Source organism: Mus caroli, chromosome 14, assembly GCF_900094665.2.
Source record: "Mus caroli chromosome 14, CAROLI_EIJ_v1.1, whole genome shotgun sequence".
Taxonomy (NCBI): Eukaryota; Metazoa; Chordata; class Mammalia; order Rodentia; family Muridae; genus Mus; species Mus caroli.
Window position 1 is genome coordinate 101025097 of NC_034583.1, and position 22939 is coordinate 101048035.

The 22939-nt window shown below is 36.0% G+C and overlaps 1 long non-coding RNA gene across 2 annotated transcripts in view; it reads right to left on the bottom strand.

Annotated features, from left to right (window-relative positions):
* Window positions 1-401: 401 nt before the first annotated feature.
* Window positions 402-22939, bottom strand: part of LOC115029219 — a 47321-nt gene continuing 24783 nt past the window's right edge. For both annotated transcript variants that reach the window (XR_003834778.1, XR_003834777.1), the window contains exons 4-6: window positions 19597-19747; window positions 11713-11779; window positions 402-519 (exon numbers count right to left, since the gene is read on the bottom strand). This is a non-coding gene — a long non-coding RNA (uncharacterized LOC115029219). The remainder of the gene's footprint in view (window positions 520-11712; window positions 11780-19596; window positions 19748-22939) is intronic.

The window sequence follows — 22939 nt, forward strand, 5'->3', positions numbered from 1 at the left end:
TAGAAGAGTCACAATCAGAGAGGCTGCCTCTGGCAGCTAAGGAAGCAGATGCAGAGACTTACAGCCAAACCTTGGGCAGGGAAAGCATCTAGGCTGGAAGTCTCCATTGGGTCCCTTCATTTGGAGCTCAGAGAACCTCAAGAAGAGCAAGAGGAAGAATTAGGGAAGTCAGAAGGGTTGAGGATACCAGAACATGTCACACAGAATCAACTAAGCAGGGATCAGAGAGTTCAGGAAGATTCAAGTGACAAGTGTGGAGTCTACATGGGTCTGTGCTAGATTCTGTTCCTACATGGTATAGTTGCTGGATTGATGTTTTTGGAGGACTCCTGACAGTGTGATTTGGCATGTCTCTGAATCTTTTGCCTGTTACTCATATCCTTTTTCTCCTACTAGGTTGCCTCTCCCCACCTTTATGTGAAGCTTTGTAACTAATCTTACCGCATCCTGTTATGTTGGATTTCCTTGATGTCCTTAGGAGTCCTGTCTATTCTGGGGAGATAGGACAGAAGAGTGGATCTGGGAAGAGAGGAAGTGGGAAGAAGAGTACAAGGAGGATAAGCTGCAGTTGAAATGTATTGTACGAGGGAAGAATAAATTACAACTTTCAATTTTTCTTCACTTCTTCAAAATGAAATAATTATTTTACTTTCACCTCATCCAATTATCTTCCAAGCTGAGTAAAGAATTTTAAATTTCTGTACTAATTACAATTTATTCTCAGAACCTTAAAAATTTTCTTATAATTTATTATCACAAACTTCATATTATTTCCTTCTAAAGACATTATTAGCATCTCATACATGCCATAAGTGAATAGTAATTATTTTCTGAATCCCATTGTGCATTTACATGGATGCAAGTGTGTATGAGTCTCAGGAGGTCAACAGAAAGCTATGTATCTAAAACAACAGAAACCTGGAGGATTCTTGAGTTGTATAACAAGGCTTCTGGGGAAGGAGACTCTAACCAGCTGAACTAAGGTCAAAGGGGATAGGTCAAAGGTTGAGCTGCTTGGAAGTACACAAAAAGCTCTAGTTTTGAAGCTCCCAAGGTGAATTTTTTTTTTTTACACTGAAGCAGCTGCTGCTCATTCTACCTTCGCCTTGGAAGTGAACTCTCCCACACTCCCACTGTTATTAAAACTCATTGGTTCATAGAGTTGGGCTTTATTGCAATATTACATTGAACTGTTGTGAGTATTGGTCCCCTTTCTAAGGGTGGGTAGACATACAGGCTGCTTCTCCACACACACAAAAAAAGGCTGCAATAAAGTCATCTGTCACTTCAATTCTTTAAAGGTTATATAGACAAGGTTAGAATTATACAGAAAGCTATTTAAAAAGGATAAAATGAAATTTGAATGTGTGGCTTCATACACAGATGTTGTTAAACATTGATACAATATCACGTCCTGGAACTCAATCAAAACAGAAGTTCTAGCTTATTGACTCAGAATATCCTTTTGCCAAAAAGGTTAATACTCTTAAAGAAAAACCTCTTGAAAATTGCAAGGTTTTAATCATATCTTTCAATTAAAAAATATTTTCTACAGTTCCTCACAATGTGAGCACTGAGGGAATATAAATACTCTCTTATATGTGGTTCATGATAATTAGATGCTGTTAACTATAGAAGATAAAATATTTTTATATTATGTTTATTTTCTAAACGTAGCTGCTACATGCCATTTTACCCATCTCTTATCTGTTATGACTTGTACACTTTTCAACCCTCAAAGGAAGAGAACATTCCATACCCATGAATTTCTATCCCATAAGAACTAACAAATACAAACACCTGATATTTCTAGGAACTCATAATTTTAATCTCAAAATGAACTGTCATTCTCATAGTGCTTATGACATTTCATATTTTAAAATGGCATAATCTCCAGACATCAATCTCCAGAAATAAAATCATATGTTTATCTGTTCTTAATGGCAAAGTATCCACTATCTATGAATATATTCTTAGGCTGTTCACATGAGAAACAGTTCATATTAAGACTATTTATTTAAGAAAAACACTTATAGAAATCAGATGGAATTATTTTATTAATATTTATCTATATAGTGGTAAAAATTATATTTATAGATGTGTATGATGGCATATTCCTGTTATCCTACTAGGGCCCAATTGGAAATTGCAGCCCAGCCTATGACATAGCAATGACTTATTAAAAACACAGCAGGAATGGCATAGATCCATAACCCCTCTAAAAACAGACCCAGGAAGATCACTGTGATTTCTAGGCCAGCGTGGTCTATATCATATTTTCAAGTGCAGCAAAATTTCCTCAGAAAAACTCTGTCTCCAAAAAAAAAAACAAAAAAAAACCAAAAAAAAAACAAAAGCAATGCACATACATTTTTATATATCATGTTATTATTTATGCAAAGCAAGAAAAACAATATATAAGTCTTTTTATCATTTTAATTAATATGAACATGTTTAAGTCATCAAAAAGGTAAATGGATTGAAGAAAATGAAAAATATTTACTGTTACCCAACTTGGAGTAAAGATGAAGACTGAATAGTGGATTCAGGGCTACCTATAGTATAACATTCCCTTCTAGGGTTACCTATAGTATAAAATTCCCTTTCGTATTAAGCATGCAAATTGTCACAGGTGGAAATTGTGCTACTCAGTTAGATGACTGTAAGCACATTGTCATATATGCAAAGGCATACTAAAAGCATACATTGTACTAGATAGAGATTTCTCTGAGAAGCCTTTGGCCTTTCTGCCAGCAGTGGCTATGGAAGGAATATGAGATTCTTCAGTTCCTTTGTCGGCTTTAAAGAACTAGTGCTCATATTACAACATCACTGGGAGAAACTTTTTAAAACGTCATTTCTTGCTCATAGTTCCACAGATTGAGATATCTTAATCACCTATTTAACAGCAACAAAACAGTCCTTATTGGCATGTATTTGAAAGCTGTGTTGGATTATAAAAACAGCAATATTTCTTAGCTTTATTGACCCTGTAGGATTTTGTTTTTAAGTCTCAGTTGTTTTAACAACAGTGACTTGTACATTTAGTTTCACATTTCAGTTTCTTTCACTGAAAATTTGTTTTCATTCTTTGTATACTTATGCATGGACTGTAATAATTAGCACCTGTCACTGCATTCACTCTTTGGTTATTCTCAACATTCACATAAAAAATACACATTTCCTCATATAACACACAAGTTCAAATTACAGTGGTTGGCATGATCATGAGCCAACCACTAACTCAGGGGCGATCTATGGTTCTCTAAAGCTGGTTTATTTTGATCATGAAAAATTTAAAATTAGTAGTTCTTAAGGAAAGATATTTTGAGTTTTCATGTTTTGATAAGTACTTTGGTATTAATTCATTTTTTATCTCAACAAAGATAAACATGCAAAGCATAAATCATCATAAACTGTTGGCAATAATTGCTTTGCTGCCAGCCATGTATTAGCCAAAGTATTGTCTTGGTACTTGGTCATAATTAATAAAATTCTGTATATAATCATATTATATGGTGATTGTTGAACAGTGACATACTATAAGCCACTCAACAAGCACGCTAGCTGTAAGCAAACAAGAATTTCATTTCATTTCATTTTTTATAAAAACCAAGGCGTTTACATGCTTAAATTTGCTAAAGGCAAAATAATATATTCACTGAAGCAATATATTTCAGCTTTATAACTCAGAGTCAAACAAAAAATTTCTTGACACTGAACTCTGTAACCCTAAAGCCTTTCTATGCCTGCCCCAGCTCTGAATACTGAGAAAGAGACTTATATTTATTTATGAATGCCTAAGCCCTATAACTAGGCATCTTTCCAATTACCTTGTAACTTATTAACTCATTAATCTATTCTAAGTTTAGCCACAAGGCTTGGGACCTCTCAGTCTCTAGTACCAGGGCCTGCTTTTCCCTCCATGTCAAGCTGGTGAAACTTCTCCCAACCTGACTCTATCCTACAATTCAATCTCTCTACAGAAGTCCTGTCTAGCCTCTCTTGCTCTGCTTCAGGGTAGCAGGGTTTTTATTAAAACCAATCAGAAGGTAAGAGAGTGAATGTTTACAAACTGTGATGCAAGTGCTGAAACATCAGATCTCTGTGGGTAAGAAAAAAAATTAGCACCTGAATAATAAAAAGTCAATCTTTAGACGGTGCACAAAAAAAAAAAAAAAAAAAAAAAAAAAAAAATCACCTCAACAGAATTCAGCTGTAGCCAACAGGCAAAGTAATACTCATGCTAGCAAAGCTGGTGTTCAATGGATTGACATGAAGCAGGGGAAATAAATTGAATCTAGCCATTCAAAAGAAAAAATGGAGGAAATGTAGAAACATATTTAATAAATATGGCCATATTGGAATCTGGATAGAATCAAGTATCTCAGCCAATCACTGGAATGCTGACATGAATGGAAGGTTTAGATCAAGCATGAAGCTGTGAACTATTTCCTCATTCTTTATCGAGTTATCTTCCTCTCTTCTTCTGGGGAAACATTGAATTCTGAGAGTGAGTCTGGAAGGGGAGCATTCACGAGCCTGGTGTGGAAGAAAAAGCACTCCTGGGTACTAAAGACAGAGTTTACAAACCTTGTGGCAGAACATCATCACTTATGGTGACTTTCCCCTTCTTGATTCTTCGGACTAGCTCCAGAGTTCTGCTTGGTTGACTATTGAATGGTTCTTGTGGTATAGTCTCACATGCTTCCACATTTGTAGGGGATAGTATCACTTTCTGTCACTGTGGAATTGCCCCAACATAAGGGGTTACCTTAGTGTTCAGAGGTATGTCTGTGAGGGTCACCTATTCCTGGAATGGAAAGTGATTTCAAGGTTTAAAACGATCACTAGAAAACTTCAGGGACATTTTGTGGTATATGTAACATGTAATTGTGAAAGCTACAGGAAAATGCCTTAACAATTTATTCTTTGTTCCTTCAGGCGTGAAATAGAATTCATCAACTAAAGGGTAACCAACTTTATATAAGCAATTTTTAAATGAAAAACTAAGATTAAGTTCCTATGTAATCCCAGCCACAATTTTGATACCAAGAAAAGGATACATAGAGAAAATATTGGTAGAAATTCCAAGCTTTATCTGGCTTTTAGTTAAATCACAGAACAAGTGAAGAGTTGGTCCTTTTCAGCAAATGAATATCTATAGCCTGCTATATAAATACAAGATCAGCCATTATCTAATACATAAATGGTGCTTCTCAGATATATACATCAACAATGTAAGATCTGTGATGTAAGGGAAAATGTCAAGACTGAAATCCTTACCACGTTGTGTTATTATAATTCTCTTTTAATTTAAATTTTTTGTCAACTGCTTAATTAAATGTAACTTTAATTAAATGTAACTTTTCTTTATAAAACATTCAACCACTATTTTGGGGAATATGTGTGTTCATACAACAAAATTGGAGCAAAAGTATCTATAGAGCATATTTAAAAGATTGTATATGAAGCACTTCTAAATGTAGTTTTAAAAATATGTGTCTGTCATGACTGGTTATTACAACACAAATCATGTGTTGGCCTATAGCTGTTGAAGTCCCTAGCTGCTGAATGTCCTAGAAATTAAATTATGTTTTTCTTCTTCTGCACTCTACAGAATTTTGGCTGATCTTTGAGGTTAAATCACTTTTTTGACCTCCAGGATCTTTCCAGAAGTATTCATAAGAAGCTGTCTCTGGGGCTTTCTACTTTAAAGTAACAAATGATCTGAAATGTGCAGCTCATAAGAAAAAAATCGTGGGAAGGCTTAGAAAATATAATCCTAAATTCCCAAGAATTAGGTTATTTTTCTAAATGGCTGCCACTGGCTCACCATCTTATTTATAATCACTTCCCTACCAAAACAAAATAATAGTATGTTGCAACATATTAGTATTTGGAAAGAAGCTTGACTTTAATGTGAATAATAACCACATTTGTTAAGGAGATGTTAAGGTCTACTTAACTACCAATTTCCATTAAAAATGTTTTCTGTGGCCTGGTGTGGTGGCGCACGCCTTTAATTCTACAACTCAGGAGGCAGAGGCAGGCGGATTTCTGAGTTTGAGGCAGCCTGGTCTACAAAGTGAGACAGCCAGGGCTATATAGAGAAACCCTGTCTCGAAAAAACAAAAACAAAAACAAAACAAAAAAAAATGTTTTCTGTAACTATTGATGAAGTTGGGGACCAGTATCTATGCCTCTGTACAAAGATATCTTGAGTTCTGATAAATGAAGACCTGAGTTCATATTTCTTAGCTGGTCTACACTAGTGTGTCAAAGCTCCATTATATTAATTATTTATCAGTTGTTTTCTAGATATTTAGAAGGAATAATGTCATTAAATGGATTTATATTTGGTATATTTACTTTTTATGTTACTTGAAATATTAAATATTGTCTTCAGTTAGACAATTTTCTCCTCATCTTAGGTGATTATAAATTTAAATTCAGTTCATAATGGTAATCTCTATTAGTGATTTCGTTTTTTTATGAGATATTTTCTTCATTTACATTTCAAATGCTATCCTGAAAGTCCCCTATACCCTCCCCTTGCCCTGCTCCACAAACCACCCACTGCCGCTTCCTAGCCCTGTCATTCCCCTGTTTTATCAATATATTTACTTAACACGAGTGATTTACATCTTACTGCATTGAACACATCCACTTACACAAACCATAATAATAAAATATTTACTTAATCATTTCAAAATTTAGAACTTTTTTCTTTCTTAAATATTTATTTTCATTTTTTGTATATGGATATTTTGCTTGAAAGTATATTTAATATCAAATGTGCTCAGTACCCATGGAAGCTATAGAGCACATCACATCTCCTATATTTGGAGTTCTAGATTGTTATGAGCCTTTATATGAAAACTAGAAATCCATCCTAGTCTTCTTGGAAAGAAGTCACTGCTCCTAACAGTTGAGCCATTTTAGCAGCCCAAACTTTAAAAAAAAATTATTAAAGTATAAAAACTTATTCAAATTAATTTTAAAACAAACTGGTAAAGCGTTATTAAATGTTAGCTATTATTTCTGTTTCCTAACACATATCCTTTTAATTTTCTTTCTGATACTGCTAGTATTATTTTTCTTTTTAATGGCATAAATACAAAATATAGAAAGACAATGTAATATATCATCAAACTTTATATATCAAAATAAAATAAAAACTGGTTACTGTAAAGAAGTTGATTTACAGGATATAGAAAGCTATTTGTGATAGAGATATTACTCAGATTTATAAATGTAAGAATGTCTTCCAGTACCTATGAAAATGCATGTTATTAAAGTGCCTGGGATGATGGTTCAGTCAGTTATCTATCTGTGGTACAAACATGGATTAAGAGGCAGAGTGCACACATCAAAAACATCTACATCTGTAGATGTAGCTAGCATTAGGATACATTAACCTTACAGCGTTAAGACCTTGGAGGAAGAACTTGGGGGATCAGGTTGGTCAGGCCAATCAGACCCTGTCTCAACTATTTAAGGTTGAGAGTATCTGAGGAAGGCAAGATATCAAAATTAGGCCTCAAGACACCAAAAGAAAACCTACAGAATCAACCAACTTGGGCCCATTGGAGCTCACAGAGATTGATCTGTCAATCAGAGAGCATGCAAGGAACTGTCCTAGGCCCTCTGCACATATCTAAGAGCTTTACAGCTTGGTCTTCATGTGTGACTCATAACCATGGAAGCAAGGACTGTCTGGGACTCTAATGCCTGCCTATGGCACACTTTCCCCCATTAGGCTGCCTGATCTAGCCTCCACAGAAGAAAATATTTAAATCCTACTGCATTTTGATATACCAAGGCTGAAGATATCCATGGGAGGTCTCCTGTTCCTTGAAGAGGGATGAGAAATGAATAGATAGGTGTGGGGAGGGGGAAGGACTGGGAGGGAGGAGGCACACACACACACACACACACACATATATATATGTGTGTGTGTGTGTGTATAATTAATATCATTATTAATAAAAGAATTATTTGTGAATTAAAAACCTGAAATTTGAAAAGATTTAGGCCTCAAACATAAACACATACACATCATGAAGTAAAAAGAATACACACACAGATGCATATATACATATATGTATGCATACATTATACATATACATATACATATACTAATATACATATACTAATATACATATACATATACATATACATACATGTCCTCTTGTTCTGGACACACATGAAGACCAAGTTGCACATGTATATGTATATGTATATGTATATGTATATGTATATGTATATGTATATGTATATGTATATGCATATGCATATGCATGTGCATGTGCATGTGCATGTGCATGTGCATGTGCATGTGCATGTGCGTGTGCATGTGCATGTGTATGTGTATATCTATATAGATACATGAGTATGTATGTATTACAAAACCTGAAGATACAACTAATTCCATGTGTTTAAAACCAGCTTTTAAGTCCTAATTTTGGCTTCCACTGACTACTAAATTAAGAAAGCTATCGAACAACAACAATAATAACACAATTTTAAAAACCTGTCGATATCGTCTCTAATTCCTGATGACTACAAGGGATTTTCTTTCCTTTTCAAGAAATAATTGAGGTTATACATGAATTATTCTAAAAGTAGGCTCCTCATTGTGTCTTCTAAAAAATCTTTACTAATCTAATTACTTTCCTTAGTACAGAAAGCATAACTGGTATTCACCCTTGCTTTCAAAAGAATATCTAAATCTTGACTTTGATTCTCAGTTAAAGTATGTACAAATTCCACCTAGTGTAGACATTTGTATTGGGTTCCTAATTTATGGTAAGGCTTGTGGAGAGACTAACAAAGAAGACAAACTCTTTCTCTGCATACATTTATTATTGTGATGGGATTTACCTATGAACAATTCTTAGATGACTACCAAAATCCAGTCGATTTTGAAGAGACTGTCCTGGTTGTTTATCCGGTGGGTATCAGAATTTAATTCTATCATATGCCTATTACTCTTGATCACTACCTGCAAAGTGCATCATCAATATTCATTCACTGATGCTTATCTATTCTTAGAACAATTTTATTTACAAAGATAATATCACAAAATCATCTTACACTAAAATGTGATTAACAGAGCTGATTTTTTTAATTAGGTATTTTCCTCATTTATATTTCCAGTGCTATCCCAAAAGTCCCCCATACCCCCCCCCACTCCCCTACCCACCCACTCCCACTTCTTGGCCCTGGTGTTCCTCTGTACTGAGGCATATAAAGTTTTCACGACCAATGGGCCTCTCTTTCCAGTGATGGCCTACTAGGCCATCTTCTGATACATATGCAGCTAGAGACACAAGCTCCCGGGGTACTGGTTAGTTCATATTGTTGTTGCACCTATAGGGTTACAGACACCTTTAGCTCTTTGGGTACTTTCTCTAGCTCCTTCACTGGGAGCCCTGTGATCCATCCAATAGCTGACTGTGAGCATCCACTTCTGTGTTTGCTAGGCCCCTGCATAGTCTCACAAGAGACAGCTATATCAGGGTCCTTTCAGCAAAATCTTGCTAGTGTATGCAATGGTGTCAGCGTTTGGAAGCTGATTATGGGATGGATCCCTGGATATGGCAGTCTCTAGATGGTCCATCCTTTTGTCTCAGCTCCAAACTTTGTCTCTGTAACTCCTTCCATGGGTGTTTTGTTCCCAATTCTAAGAAGGGGCAAAGTGTCCACATTTTGGTCTTCATTCTTCCTGAGTTTCATGTGTTTAGCAAATTGTATCTTATAGCTTGGGTATTCTAAGTTTCTGGGCTAATATCCACTTATCAGTGAGTACATATCATGTGAGTTCTTTTGTGATTGGGTTACCTCACTCACAGAGTTGATTTTTAAACTCCTTTTAATAATGGGAAGTATGGTGCCTTAAATGGATACAGAAAATGTGGCTCATTTACATAAGGGAATACTATTCAGTTTTGCAGGCAAATGGATGGGACTAGAAAATATCCTGAGTGAGATAACTTAGACCCAAAAGGATATGCATGGTATGTACTCACTCACAAATGGATATTACCACCCCCTGAAAAGAAAGCTGGGCCAGCAACCAGGCAGCACACACTAGCATATAGGAGGCCCCTGACACATATACAGCAGAGGACTGCTGGGTCTGGGTTCAGTCAGAGAAGATACACCTAACCCTCAAGAGACTCGAAGCCCCAGGTAGTTTAGAGGTCTGGTGGGGTGGGTGGTGGGTGGTGGTGGTGACATCCTCATTGAGACAGAAGGACAGGGAGGAGGTATGGGATGTGGAACAGACAAAGAGTAAACTGGGAGGGGAATAAAATCTGGAATGTATAATAAATAAATAGGAAAAAAAGAGTCTGATGCCATTATCTACACCGAACTAATGGAGCTGCTGACTTCTGTGGTTGAATTAGGGAAATTTTGGAAGAAGCTGAGGAGGAGGAGGATCATGTAGGAGGACCAGCAGTCTCAATTAACCTGGACCCCAAGATCTCTCAGATACTTCACCACCAACCAGGCAGCATACACCAGCTGATATGAGGCACCCAACACATACACAGCAGAGGACTTCCTGGTCTGGACTCAGAGAAGATGCACCTAACCCTTGAAAGACTTGGGGCTCAGGGAGTAGGGATGTCTGGTGGGGTGAGTGTTGGTGTGGGGAATCCTCTTGGAGACAGGGGTGGAGATGATATGGGATGTGAAGCAGTCAGATGGTGGACCAGGAGGAGGATAAAATCTGGATTGTATTGATAAGGTTAAATAAAATTTAAAAAATAAAATAAAATAAATATTTTCAGTTGTTCTAACAATTTTAAAATGTGTATTTCAAAAAAATCAAATTGGTATGGTACAATGAAAAATACATTATCAGTTAAATATATCACAAAATTATATTACATTATATGTGTGAATTACTAGAAATTTTAGTTTCCATTTGATTTACAAATTGATTTTCATAGTATAGATAATAATTTGAAAATTATTAGACTAACAGAGATGACTGCTGAACATACTTCATATATCCTTCAGAATCCTTTATTATTATTGTTACAATGAAATGGTTATGAAAAAATGTGTTAAGAGAGCAACAGGGCATCTGAAGGGAAAGAACATTCAAAGATCTCATTACACATCATGTGTTAGGATGCTTGCTTTGGGGCTCATTGGATATACACATGGCCTCTACTCTCTCTTTATTGCAGTCATAAAGAGCAACTGAAGCTCATAAAAAGTGGCTGGTGGGTTTGTAAATGATATGACAGCTTGTTCAAACAGGTTTCTATAGAGCCATCTAAGGAAAATTTTCATTCTGAATCATAGCTAGGAGCTATTTGTGTTAAAAATGTCCACTTTGTTACTGTAAACTGCATGGTCCATGTGTTAAGAGGCTATCAAATGGGGACCAGTTTCTTTTACTTCTCACTGAATACTACTTAGCACTGCCATTAGTAAGAAAGAAATTTTGGTAGACAGAATGATAGCATCTCTTTCTTGTGTGAAAACACCCTTCCCCCAAATGCAGATAAACATATATATGTATACACACATGTATAAACATATATATGTGTATATAGACACACATATATATATGTATATATATATACATACATACATACAAATATATAAGCCAGATAACATTGCAAGTTTATTCATTAGCCTAATTTTAAGTTATTTTGGACTTCAACATAATACAGAAATGGCAAATACCTTTATGAACAAAACTGAGTGGCATTTCACTTGCTGGTGATAATCTAACTGGAATGAAATCTTCACACTGTAAAAATGAATAGAGGGATCATTTAAATGTTATGGTATTTTCTATGAACTAACATTTTTAGCCAATAATGTGTGGCAGAAAATCACCAAATTAGCTTACTAATGTAGTTTTGAAGACAAGAATACATTCTTTCTTTGAAATAGGATATCAACAAGAATTTGGGAGTTGTTTTAAAACATTATAGTGTCATTCTAACTGAGAACCCTGGACAGGAAATACTGAAGAGATTTGAGTAAGTAAAAATAATTTAAGTACATATCAAAGCTAAGAGTATTGGAATGGAAAAAGAATCAGACACAGATAGAAGGGCAAAGACAAAAAGACAAACATGGCTTCTAAGGCAGTCCTGTGAGAAAATATACCACATATACTATCTTCTAAAGTATCAAATGGTGCCATAAAGGTCTTCCTGCCTCTAGTCCATCACCTCTTTGGCTTGAAATACAGTTACAATAACATGTAGACGTGGCTACTATTGTAATCCTGATAATCTTTCCAAAAGAACAAAAATATCCAAAGGTTTATTATCTAGAGAATATAAATCCAATTTTAAGGAGAAAAGAAAGGGAAAAAAGTATAATAAAATTATAAAAATCTCGTCATTCATTCCACTTACCAGAACACATCTATGTGGCTATGATTATATCTGAGGGTAAGTGTTAAAAGACATGATCTGAATTTATCATAAAGTGTAAAATCATTACAGATAAGTAAGGTTCTTTGTATTTTTTAATTCACTTTTTCACCTTAGTAAAGTCATGATTATCTTTAAATATAATTTATCATTTGTTTGTTTGTTTGTTTGTTTTGTACACCACATTCTATTCCCCTCCTGGTTTACCCTCTGACTGTTCCATTTCCCATATCACCTTCCAGTTCCTGCCTACCCCCACCCCACCTGACCTCTAAACTCCCTGGGGCCTCCAGTCTCTTGAGGGTTAGGTGTATCTTCTGTGTCTGGATGCAGACCCAGCCGTCCTTTGCTGTATGTGTGTTGGGGGCCTCATATCAGCTGGTGTATGCTGCCTACTTGGTGGTCCAGTGTCTGAGAGATCTCAGGGGTCCAGGTTAATTGAGACTGCTGGTCATCCTACAGGGTCACCCCCCTCCTCAGCTTCTTCCAGCTTTTCCCTCATTCAACCACAGGGGTCAGCAGCTTCTGTCCATTGGTTGGGTGCAAATATCTGCACCTGACTCTTTCAGCTGCTTGTTAGGTCTTTCAGAGGGCAGTCATGATAGGTCCCTTTTTGTAAGTGCTCCATAGCCTCAGTAACAGTGTCAGGTCTTGGGACCTCCCCTTGAGCTGGATCCCTCTTTGAGCCTGTCTCTGGACCTTCTTTTCCGCAGACTCTCCTCCATTTCCTTCCCTGCAGTTTTTTTCAGACAGGAGCAATTATGGATGAGAGGTTTGACTGTTGGATGGCAACCCCCTCCCTCATTTGATGTCCTGTCTTTCTGGTGGAGGTGGGCTCTACAAGTTCCCTCTCCCCACTGTAGGGCATTTCATCTAAGGTCCTTTCCCTTGTTTCCTGAGAGTCTCTCACCCAGGCCTCTAGTACATTCTAGAGGGTCCCCCAACCTTCTACCTCCAGAGGCTGACTCTTTCCATTCTTTCTGCTGGACCTCAGTGCTTCAGTCTTGTTCCCTCTACCCAATACCTGATCATGCTCCCCTCTTTCCTTTCCTGTCCCTTTCCAACCCCAGTCCCTCCCTCCTTCCCCCCTTCCTGTGATTTCTTCTTCTCCCTCCCAAGTGGGATTGAGGCATCCTCACTTAGGCCATTCAGTTTGTTAACTGTTTTAAGGTCTGTGGATCCTATCGTGGGTATTCTGTATTTTTTTTTTTTTTGTGGCTAATCTCAATTATTAGTGAGTACATACCATGTATGTTCTCTTGGATCTAAGTTACTTCACTCACATGATGTTATATAGATAGACTAAATAATTATATATGCCTTTATTATTTTCCATGTTTATACATGTATTATTTTGGAAATTTAGTTGGTTATACATTTATTTTTCAAACTGAATTTTATCACAAAATATTATAAACAGTAGTACTACAAATTTATTATTACATTTAGTCATTCTGTTCCATAGTAGACTGTTTGAAACAAAATGCAAAATTTATATGTGTGTCTATATATGTATAATATGCATATATATTTATATGTTTATTTACATATAAAGGTTTCAGTGATAACAATACTGATATTATTATTTTTATTGTTATTATTATTTTTATTATTTTGTTTTTTTGAGACAGGGTTTCTCTGTGTAGTCCTGGCTGTCCTGGCACTCAGTCTTTAGATCAGGCTGGTCTTGAACTCAGAATTCCACCTGTCTCTGCCTTCCAAGTGCAGATATTAAAGGCAGACACCACCACTGCCCAGCCATTTTTATTTTTCCATTTGTTTGTGCAATAGAAACACAAATCCTGAATTTAGCAATTTTATTACTTTATTTTATAAAAGTCAATTTAACTTATCACTTTATGAATAAATTGCATATAGATGTATTTTATATTAGAAGTATTCAAGTTTTCTTATCAATACATGAATATATTTAGACCTCACCTTCTTTTCAATTTCTTGTGTCTTCTTTTATAATATTTTGTATATGTAAGTTATAGAAAATTAAAAACATTCAGTTTATATCTTTGGATAGTCTACCTGGATGCTGCTTCGTCAGGAAAGTTATCGTATAAAACTTATGATCTAATTCTAGACATCTGTTAACTTCCACACTAATCTCAGTGTCTATTCTCTACAAATATCTATATTTTCATAAAATGATTTCTAAGAGTACTGAGTACAGCAACCTCGTATGCTGGTGCCTGCATTTTGCTACATTAATTAATTTGACTTCATATAACACACTTCAAATACCAACATGTTGAATTTTGTGCCTACTTGTATACTCTATGGTGAAAAATTTTATCTAGTTATGCTTTTCTCTCAAATTTCACCTTAACATTTAAATTTGAAATTGATTATTTTATAAATAACATTTCTGATATCTTCTCTCAAAGTTTGTAAAGCTAAATGCTTAAATCAAAAATTGTAGAAACAGGAACACACTCAGCAGAAATCCAGTAAACAGAAAGAAATAAAAGAAAGAATAGATATTAATTCACTTAAAAAAAACCAAAGCAATTCAAAGAATCAAGAACTCTAAAATGATCTCTTTTTAATTTACTGGTCCACAGTAAATTAAAAAGAGAAATAAAGAATGAGATTACACAAAGGAACAAAAATGAGCGATACAACAGATACAATATTTCTATCATTTAATACTTTACTTATGCTCTTGAATGTTTTATTTTTTTACCATAGATGTTTATAACTTATCAACTTTGCAGAGAAATTTTAATCTAACAACATGGACTCTCTGGCAAGAGATTATATCCAAAGGCTTTATAAATTGATATAATTTTCATGGAATTCAGGTGTGTCCTAAACTATAGTATCATCTGGCTGGCTGGAGTATAGATAATCCATTAGTATACACCTTTAAATCCTAGCAATGAAAATAAGTTTAGTTTGTAGAGGGAAGCAGCCATGTTTTAAGTGACATCTAATAGAGGGTCAGACAAACTGATGGGCCAGAAAAGGTTTGGACAGAATGAGGCAGAGATGGTATATGCCCAATTCTCATAAGAACAGTACAGAAATGAGAGACTAAGACCAGTGCCGGGAAAGAAAAGGGGATGCAGTATGTATATATGACACTTTTTTCTGAACAAGACAGAACTTTTAAAGATATAAGTTGCAGAGAGAATGAGCTAGACACAATGAAGCCAGAATGAGCCAAATAACGAGAAAGAACCTGAAGATTAGATGATATTGCCCAAGTTGTTATGAGGCCAAGCAGAGCAAAATCAGGCAGAAGCTGAAAAAAGCCAGTTTGAATCATTCAGCTTGGAGAGAAGTTTGGGCCAGAACAGGTGAGTTGATTCAGTAAGCCAGAGTTCAAAAAGAAGTAAAACTTGTGAGTTTACTCAGCAGTAATCCTACAAGAAGACAATTGCAAATGTTGAGTAAAAGTTACATTATAGGATCCCCTTGCTGGTCAGCTTTTAATGTGTCTTTCTTGCATTCTTGTGTTGTATTTTTAATATCCATTTATTTTCAGGTTTTCATTTTTCTTTTTTTTTATCCTATGTCGACAAAATCTTAATTTATTAATTTACTCTATTTCAATCTTTGATTCTGTGTCATCAGGAAAACATAATTATTTCATTTTTAATGTTTATTAATAGTTTGCAATTAATTTTTGATTTTTGAAATTTTTTCTACATATTTAAATTAATGTATTATTTTATAAAACATTTCATCACATTAAAATATTATTGAATTAATGACAATATAATTTAAGAAATAAAAAGTCAATATTAATGAATTAAATTTTTACTAATGGTAAATTTTTGCACATATTTTTCCCACAGTGTCTATCTTAAATTAGCTGTTGTTGATTAGAATGTGATATTGTTTATTAGAGTGAAATAAAAAGACCTTATGTCTCTACTTTATAAAGGAATATAGTCTTTCTTTCATAACTTTTCCACAACCTTTTCTCATTCTTTCTTACTTGTTTGTATTTCATTATGGAAATATTTTTTTTTACCCTAGAATGACCAATATTTATAACTTTAACTGAGTTTTGTGTTTTGTTTTATTTTTAAATATATTTCATTTGACTAAACATGCATGTCAACTTGAAATTATGAAGGGATTTTTGTTGCATACAGATTTCCAGTTCATCACTTTGTTTCTCTCAGCAGAGTGATGATTTGTCTCAGACTATCATTGTTTTTTAAAGGGTTATAAAGCTCAGTTGAATTGTGTGCACGTTTTATTAGAATGTTTGAGCTTTTAATATTTCCATATTTCTCCATTTCCCATTATTATTATCATTTGAAAATTACTCTTTTTTTTATTATTAATTGAAGTCTTTGTAATATGTGAACCTGCATCTTTAGGATGTTTTACAAAACTCTTATCTACATATTACCTGGCCTTTGATGCCCCATTCTTTTCTCCTTCCTTCCTTCTCAGACTGAGTTAAACCCAAATAGTCCATTGACTGCATCCTTTTTTTTTTTTTTTTTTTTCAATTTAGTTTATGTTTGGTTTTAACAAAACGTCATCCTTTTTACCAATGAGGACTCGGGAGCTCAAAGAATTTGAGAAAGCACACTGCTGATATCCGTGAGGGAAATTCTCTTTTCCGTGCCATCTCAAAAATCCCTCAAACTGAGCGTCCCTCCCTTCAACTTACTATGTGTCTCCCTTTTGGTCCTCCTGACTTCCTTTTACTATGTTTTATTTTTTTCCTACATTTACTCCCTGTCAACTGGTTGCTTTTTGTTTCCTGCCCTATGGTTGACTTTATTTAATCCCATTTGCAATACACAGAAAGCTCATGGATTAGAAGTGTGTGTTAATGCTGAGCCATAGCACAATTAGAAACAGATTATTAAAAAAATAATAATACACCTTAAGGATTCACAATGTGACCAAATATCCTGCAACAGCTGCCTACATTTATTTTCTATCAGTAAGCTCCTTTTTACACTCTCAAAAGCAGTGTTTAAAAGGGGCATTTTCGGAAAGGACAGGAGAAATAACTATAGAAGAAGAAACAATGTATAAATACATCCTAACATCCATCTATCAACAGATCTCTGTGTGTAGACATATGCCTGTGCTTGTGTGGTCCTTTTATGTTTGTGTATATGCTCGCCATGCTTGGTGGCACACGCCTTTAATCCTAGCACTTGGGAGGCAGAGGCAGGCAGATTTATGAGTTCGAGGCCAGCCTGGTCTACAAATTGAGTTCCAGAACAGCCAGGGCTACACAGAGAAACTCGGTCTCAAAAAAAAAAAAAAGAATCATCTATGCTCAACAAGTAAAAACCTAAGTGAATTTAAAAAGATAATTTATCAGAGAAATGGAATTACTAGTAAACACATAAATATTACCAAAAAAAATTAATAAGTCTATAAATGCATCAGCATTTTACCATTTCTTGATGATTAAAGATAAAAGGCAAGATAAAATTGTTCAAATAGATTTCTCTTGCTGGTCTGTGTAGCGGAGATGAAGACTATCCTTGGAGATCATTGGCCTGGACCAGTGGAAGTGTTCCAGCTACCACCACTGCTCTGGGGCTGCTGCTGCTGCCCTGGATACTGATGTTAGGCTGGCTAGTAAGCGAAGAGAAGGGGATCTTCTACTAGCAGAAGCTTTGGGCGAGCTTTCTCTTCCCAGGCAGTGTTACAGCTCTTATAAGACAGATGGTCTCACACCATTATTCCTTCTGGATAAGATGTTATATACAGTTTTGGGGTGGGTTGGGGTCTGACTGCTGGTGCTTCCCCACACACACACACCTTTTTTTTTTTGAGGCAGGGTTTCTCTGTATAGCCCTGACTGTCTTGGAACTCACTCTGTAGACCAGGCTAGCCTCGAACTCAGAAATCCCCCCCTCCCCCCGCCTCTGCCTCCCGAGTGCTGGGATTAAAGGTGTGCGCCACCACGCCTGGCTCTTTTTTTTATTAGATATTTTTTTATTTACATTCCAAATGCTATCCTGAAAGTTCCCTATATCCTCCCCGTGCCCTGCTCCCCTACCCACCCATTCCCACTTCCTGGCATTTCCCTGCACTGGAGCATATAAAGTTTGCAATACCAAGGAGTCTCTCTTCCCAGTGATGGCCGGCTAGGCCATCTGCTTCCTATTGACTTGTTCTGATATATTAGGGATGCATCATTTCTGTGTGGAGGCACTTGCAGGTACTCCCCCTATGTGACTAACTAGCACAATTCTTTCTATGGGAGAATGTGGCTACATGACAGGGGTCCTGCGCAGGGAGTAGCCAAGCTCCTACTGTCCCTTCTGGGATTCCGAGAGTTCAAACCCAGCACAACCTTCCCAGGCCTCTTCTCACAGTCCATCGCCCCACATTCTCTCATCAAAGACTCATTTCCTTCCCAATTTGGAAGCAATAGTGAAGAAGGTAACCCATGTGACTATTGGGAACTCAGTGGTTTACCTAAAGTAACGAAATTACCTTCACACGTGAACATGCTTTCTTGTGTTAACATGTATAAAGCCTTTCTGAACAAGTCTATATCAATTTTTGAAATTAGTGATGGTTGAAAAATAGTGGGCATTTATCAAAGTCATTTTGAGTTGACTAAAAAAACATGTTATTTAGAAAAATTATTCTGTTTGTGATACAAAGTGGGTTGTGTTAAGGGCAAAAAAGGAGAAGACTATTTTCTATAATTAGAGCAAAAATGTGATGTTAACTATTGAAGAATTGAGAAACTGATAGAAACATCCACAAAACTACCCCTGATGATGTCAGGGTTTCAGCATAGTCTTGGCAGTATTTTCAGTGCAAAAGAAATGAAAATACAAAATAAACCTTGGTGAATCATGTGGAGGAATGTTAATCCAGCAACATGGCTGTTCTGGCAAGGGATCACACCCAAAAGCCTTCTAGGTCTGTGGGATCAGGCTGGATGACCTACCTTTAATCCTTCTGGCTGGAATTAGGATATGCCCTTAGTTTACACCTTTAAACATTCTGGATGGAATATAGATGTCTGTATTAGGACGCAAAGCAATGATGGTAAATTTAGTTAGTAGACTACAGACATACCCTTAGCACACATTGCTTAGGATCCTAAGCAATGAAAGTAAGTTTAGTTTGTAGACAGGGAAGAGAAGTGATGAATAAGAAAGAGATGTGACAGTATGTGTCAGAAATAGAATATAACCAACAGTCAGGAATGAGAGGGTACCTAAGAGCAATGAAGGGAGAGTTCACTTCAGTTCCTTGCAGTTCAGTTGAGTACAGTTCAGCTCAGTTGAATTCCAGCAGTTTTGTTCAGTTTCAGTTCTGTCCCATTCATACAATCCATGTAGTAGAGTTTGTGGCAATCAGAGGCAGTTCTTCCAAGCAGAGCAATAGAGTCAGAAGCAGAGAGAAACGAATTTGAATAAGTCAGCTTGGAGAGGAGTTTGAGCCACAACAGCTGAGCTTGAACCAGCCAGCCAGAGATCAGAGAGAGTTAGTTTATTCCATAGTAAATCTCAGAGGCTAAAAATTTCTAGACATAAGCTAACAGAGAAAGGCTATACCTGAAGCCTTCCAGATCCAAGCCTGTAGAAGACTACATTGTGTATCTACTAGAATTTTCCATGCCTAGCATAGGAATATTTAAATAGACACTTTCTTGGTTCAGGTCAAGCCATGCATTTGTTAAACTTGGGTATGTCTGTTCACTGAGGAAGTAAAAGTGATGATGACAACAACAACAAAAACAACAACTGCAAAACAGACATATGGCCTGTAAAAATACTCACTGATAAATCCACTCACTGTAAGATATGAAGACATCCGTTCAGTCTCAGAATCAGTGCCTAAATATCCTTTCACCTCTACATGCACACCATGGCAACCCCCACCCCTGCACACACTGAGAAATAAATCTATTACGTATCCCAGTTCTTATTTGTTATCTAGAATTACTGCTCATGAGTTTTAATCATGTCAAACGCAAGAAGGCAACTGCTAACTTCACTGGAAGTTTGCTAACCAGTTAATATACCTTCTTCAAAAGAATTCCATCTCAGATGTATCACAGCGAGATCTGCAAACATACTCGCTCATGGAGTAAAATACCAACCTTTTCTAAAGATTCATAAATTTTTCTGATTATGTGTTACATGAGGCTTCTCTTTCCTATACTCGATATCCTTAGATAATACTGATATTGTAAATCCAACCTCTCTGTTATTTTCTACCAGTTAAAAATCAAGGCGATGCAGAACCTAGGAGAGTGACACTGTGAAATTTGAAAGTAATGATGCATTGACGAGGAAGTCTGGCCATGAATCGGGAGAGCAACCAACCCAAACCACAGCTTGGTTTCCCAGGTGCAGTACAGGTCTGGCTATGAGTTTCAAGAGTTACAACCCAAACCACGGCAAGCTTCACAAGTACAGATGCCTCTGGGCAAATAATTTTGAACTGTGTGCATTGTGACTATTGCTATCTCAGTTGAACCTACTGTACTAAATTGTAATTTTACTGATTAAGTTTCACTTCAAAACAGCTCTTCAATGTATATTTTTCTCCAAACAGAGTTTGTACCAATAATTTTAAGGTATGTACTAATGTACACATCAGTTGTTGTTACCCATTGCTATTAAGAGTTTTAAAAATTCCCTGGAAGAAATATAGTCAATTATGAACCATTTATTAGAATTGAAAATGTATGTTTTGATTTCAACCTCTGAAAATACCATTATAGATAATTTGTTTATATACTATGCCCACATAGTATCCCAGTTGCAAACAGTGTCATTTCATAGGTCACTGTGGTGTGGAAAGGAGGAAAAAGAGAAATTATTAGTCAAGAAATTTGACAAGTTTTATATGACATTGGTTGCCAAAATGAATATCAACTTAATTTCTTATGCTGCTAGTAGACAATTTGCGCCCATCCTTGCTGTGTTTCCTTTCCAAAACCATGGTCAAAGCTTATTCAGTAAGGGGCTATTAAATAAACCTAAATCAAAAGCTTTCTAGTAGATAACTGTTATCGAGAAGATAACTGTTACTATTCTATACTGTCCAGTGGAGAATACATAGATGACTCAGTGGTTAAGAGTGATTTCAGAGGCCCATTGGTCGTGCAAACTTTATATGCCTCAGTACAGGGGAATGCCAGGGCCAAGAAGTGGGAGTGGGTGGGTGGGGGAGCATGTGGGGGACTTTTGGGATAGCATTGGAAATGTAAATGAAATAAATACCTAAATAAATAAATAATAAAGATCATATTTCCAAATTTTAAAAAAAAGAGTGATTTCTGCTGTTTCAGAGGATGGATGTATGTGTACTAGGAGTAAAAATGGGTTGCCTTATGACTATATATAATTCCAGTTCCAAGGTTTCTACATCATATTCTGCTCTACTGAGATATAAATTATATCTTAATATGAAATAAATTTTCCAATGATGTGGAACATGGACTAATAACTATGGCAACCAGAATTATCTATAGGAAACATCATGGCAGTTCAATGTAGTATAGTAATTTGTGTAGATAAAATGTTTTGTGCATTGTTTAAAGGATATCCTTGAGTTATTCAAATGCTGATTTCTCTGCCCTCATAACCTTGTTTCCATGCCCATGCAGACACATCATTGTATTGTTTATATGTCAAGAATCTCCTGTCTCATGTTTGTGTAAACAATACTTATCATTGACTCTCTGCCTTGTCAATAGATGTTCACCACCCAATGGCTGGGTTGAAGAGAGAATAGGATAGAAACTTCAGCTCACCAGGGGAAAAGGGGGATGGAGTGGGAAGATGATTCAGATTGGCCATGCGGAGTCTGATTTGGTCTGAGAATACACCATGGGAAAAAGAACCAGAACCTAAAAGAGCCAGATAAATTGTAATATGCAAGTATCATGGGATCATGGATTGTAGGCAGCCAGACTAACATAGGGAGTTAAGGTAGATCATTGAACTGACACTAACATGTGAGAATTGTAGACTCTGAAACAGAAACTCATGATTTAATTTTCCTTTGCTCCTCTTACTTACTGCTGTCCAAATAGAATTGACAGGAGAAACACTGCAAGTAGTGGAAGGAATAATGTGAGTTCCTTGAATTTCCAAAAGTGATTTACCAGTTCATCTTATAGTATCGGGAATTCAAAGCAAGATAATTGGATTTCTGTATGGTTTGTTCACTGATGTTCAGGTTCATTAGTGTGAACTACCCATGAAGGTCATGTAGATGAAAAGGTCACTTATGAATCAGTGATAGACCCACAGAAAGCCCTATCTCTCCTTGCTGAACTACTGTCTACTATTGGTTTCTGGGGAAGAGGAAATATTTTTTGTCACTTGCATACTCATTGAAAGGCTCCCAAGCTCCATGGGATGGCTCCAAGTCCACAGTCATACAAACAGACCTGCTCAGTTTCAGTTTATCTAAATAAAATGGGAGGTAATATAAGATAGGAATAAGGATACAAAAGTGATAAGACAAGATGGGGATTCACAATTATTAGAATGCACTTTACATATGTATGAAACAGTCGAAAAACACATTTATGAAAAGTT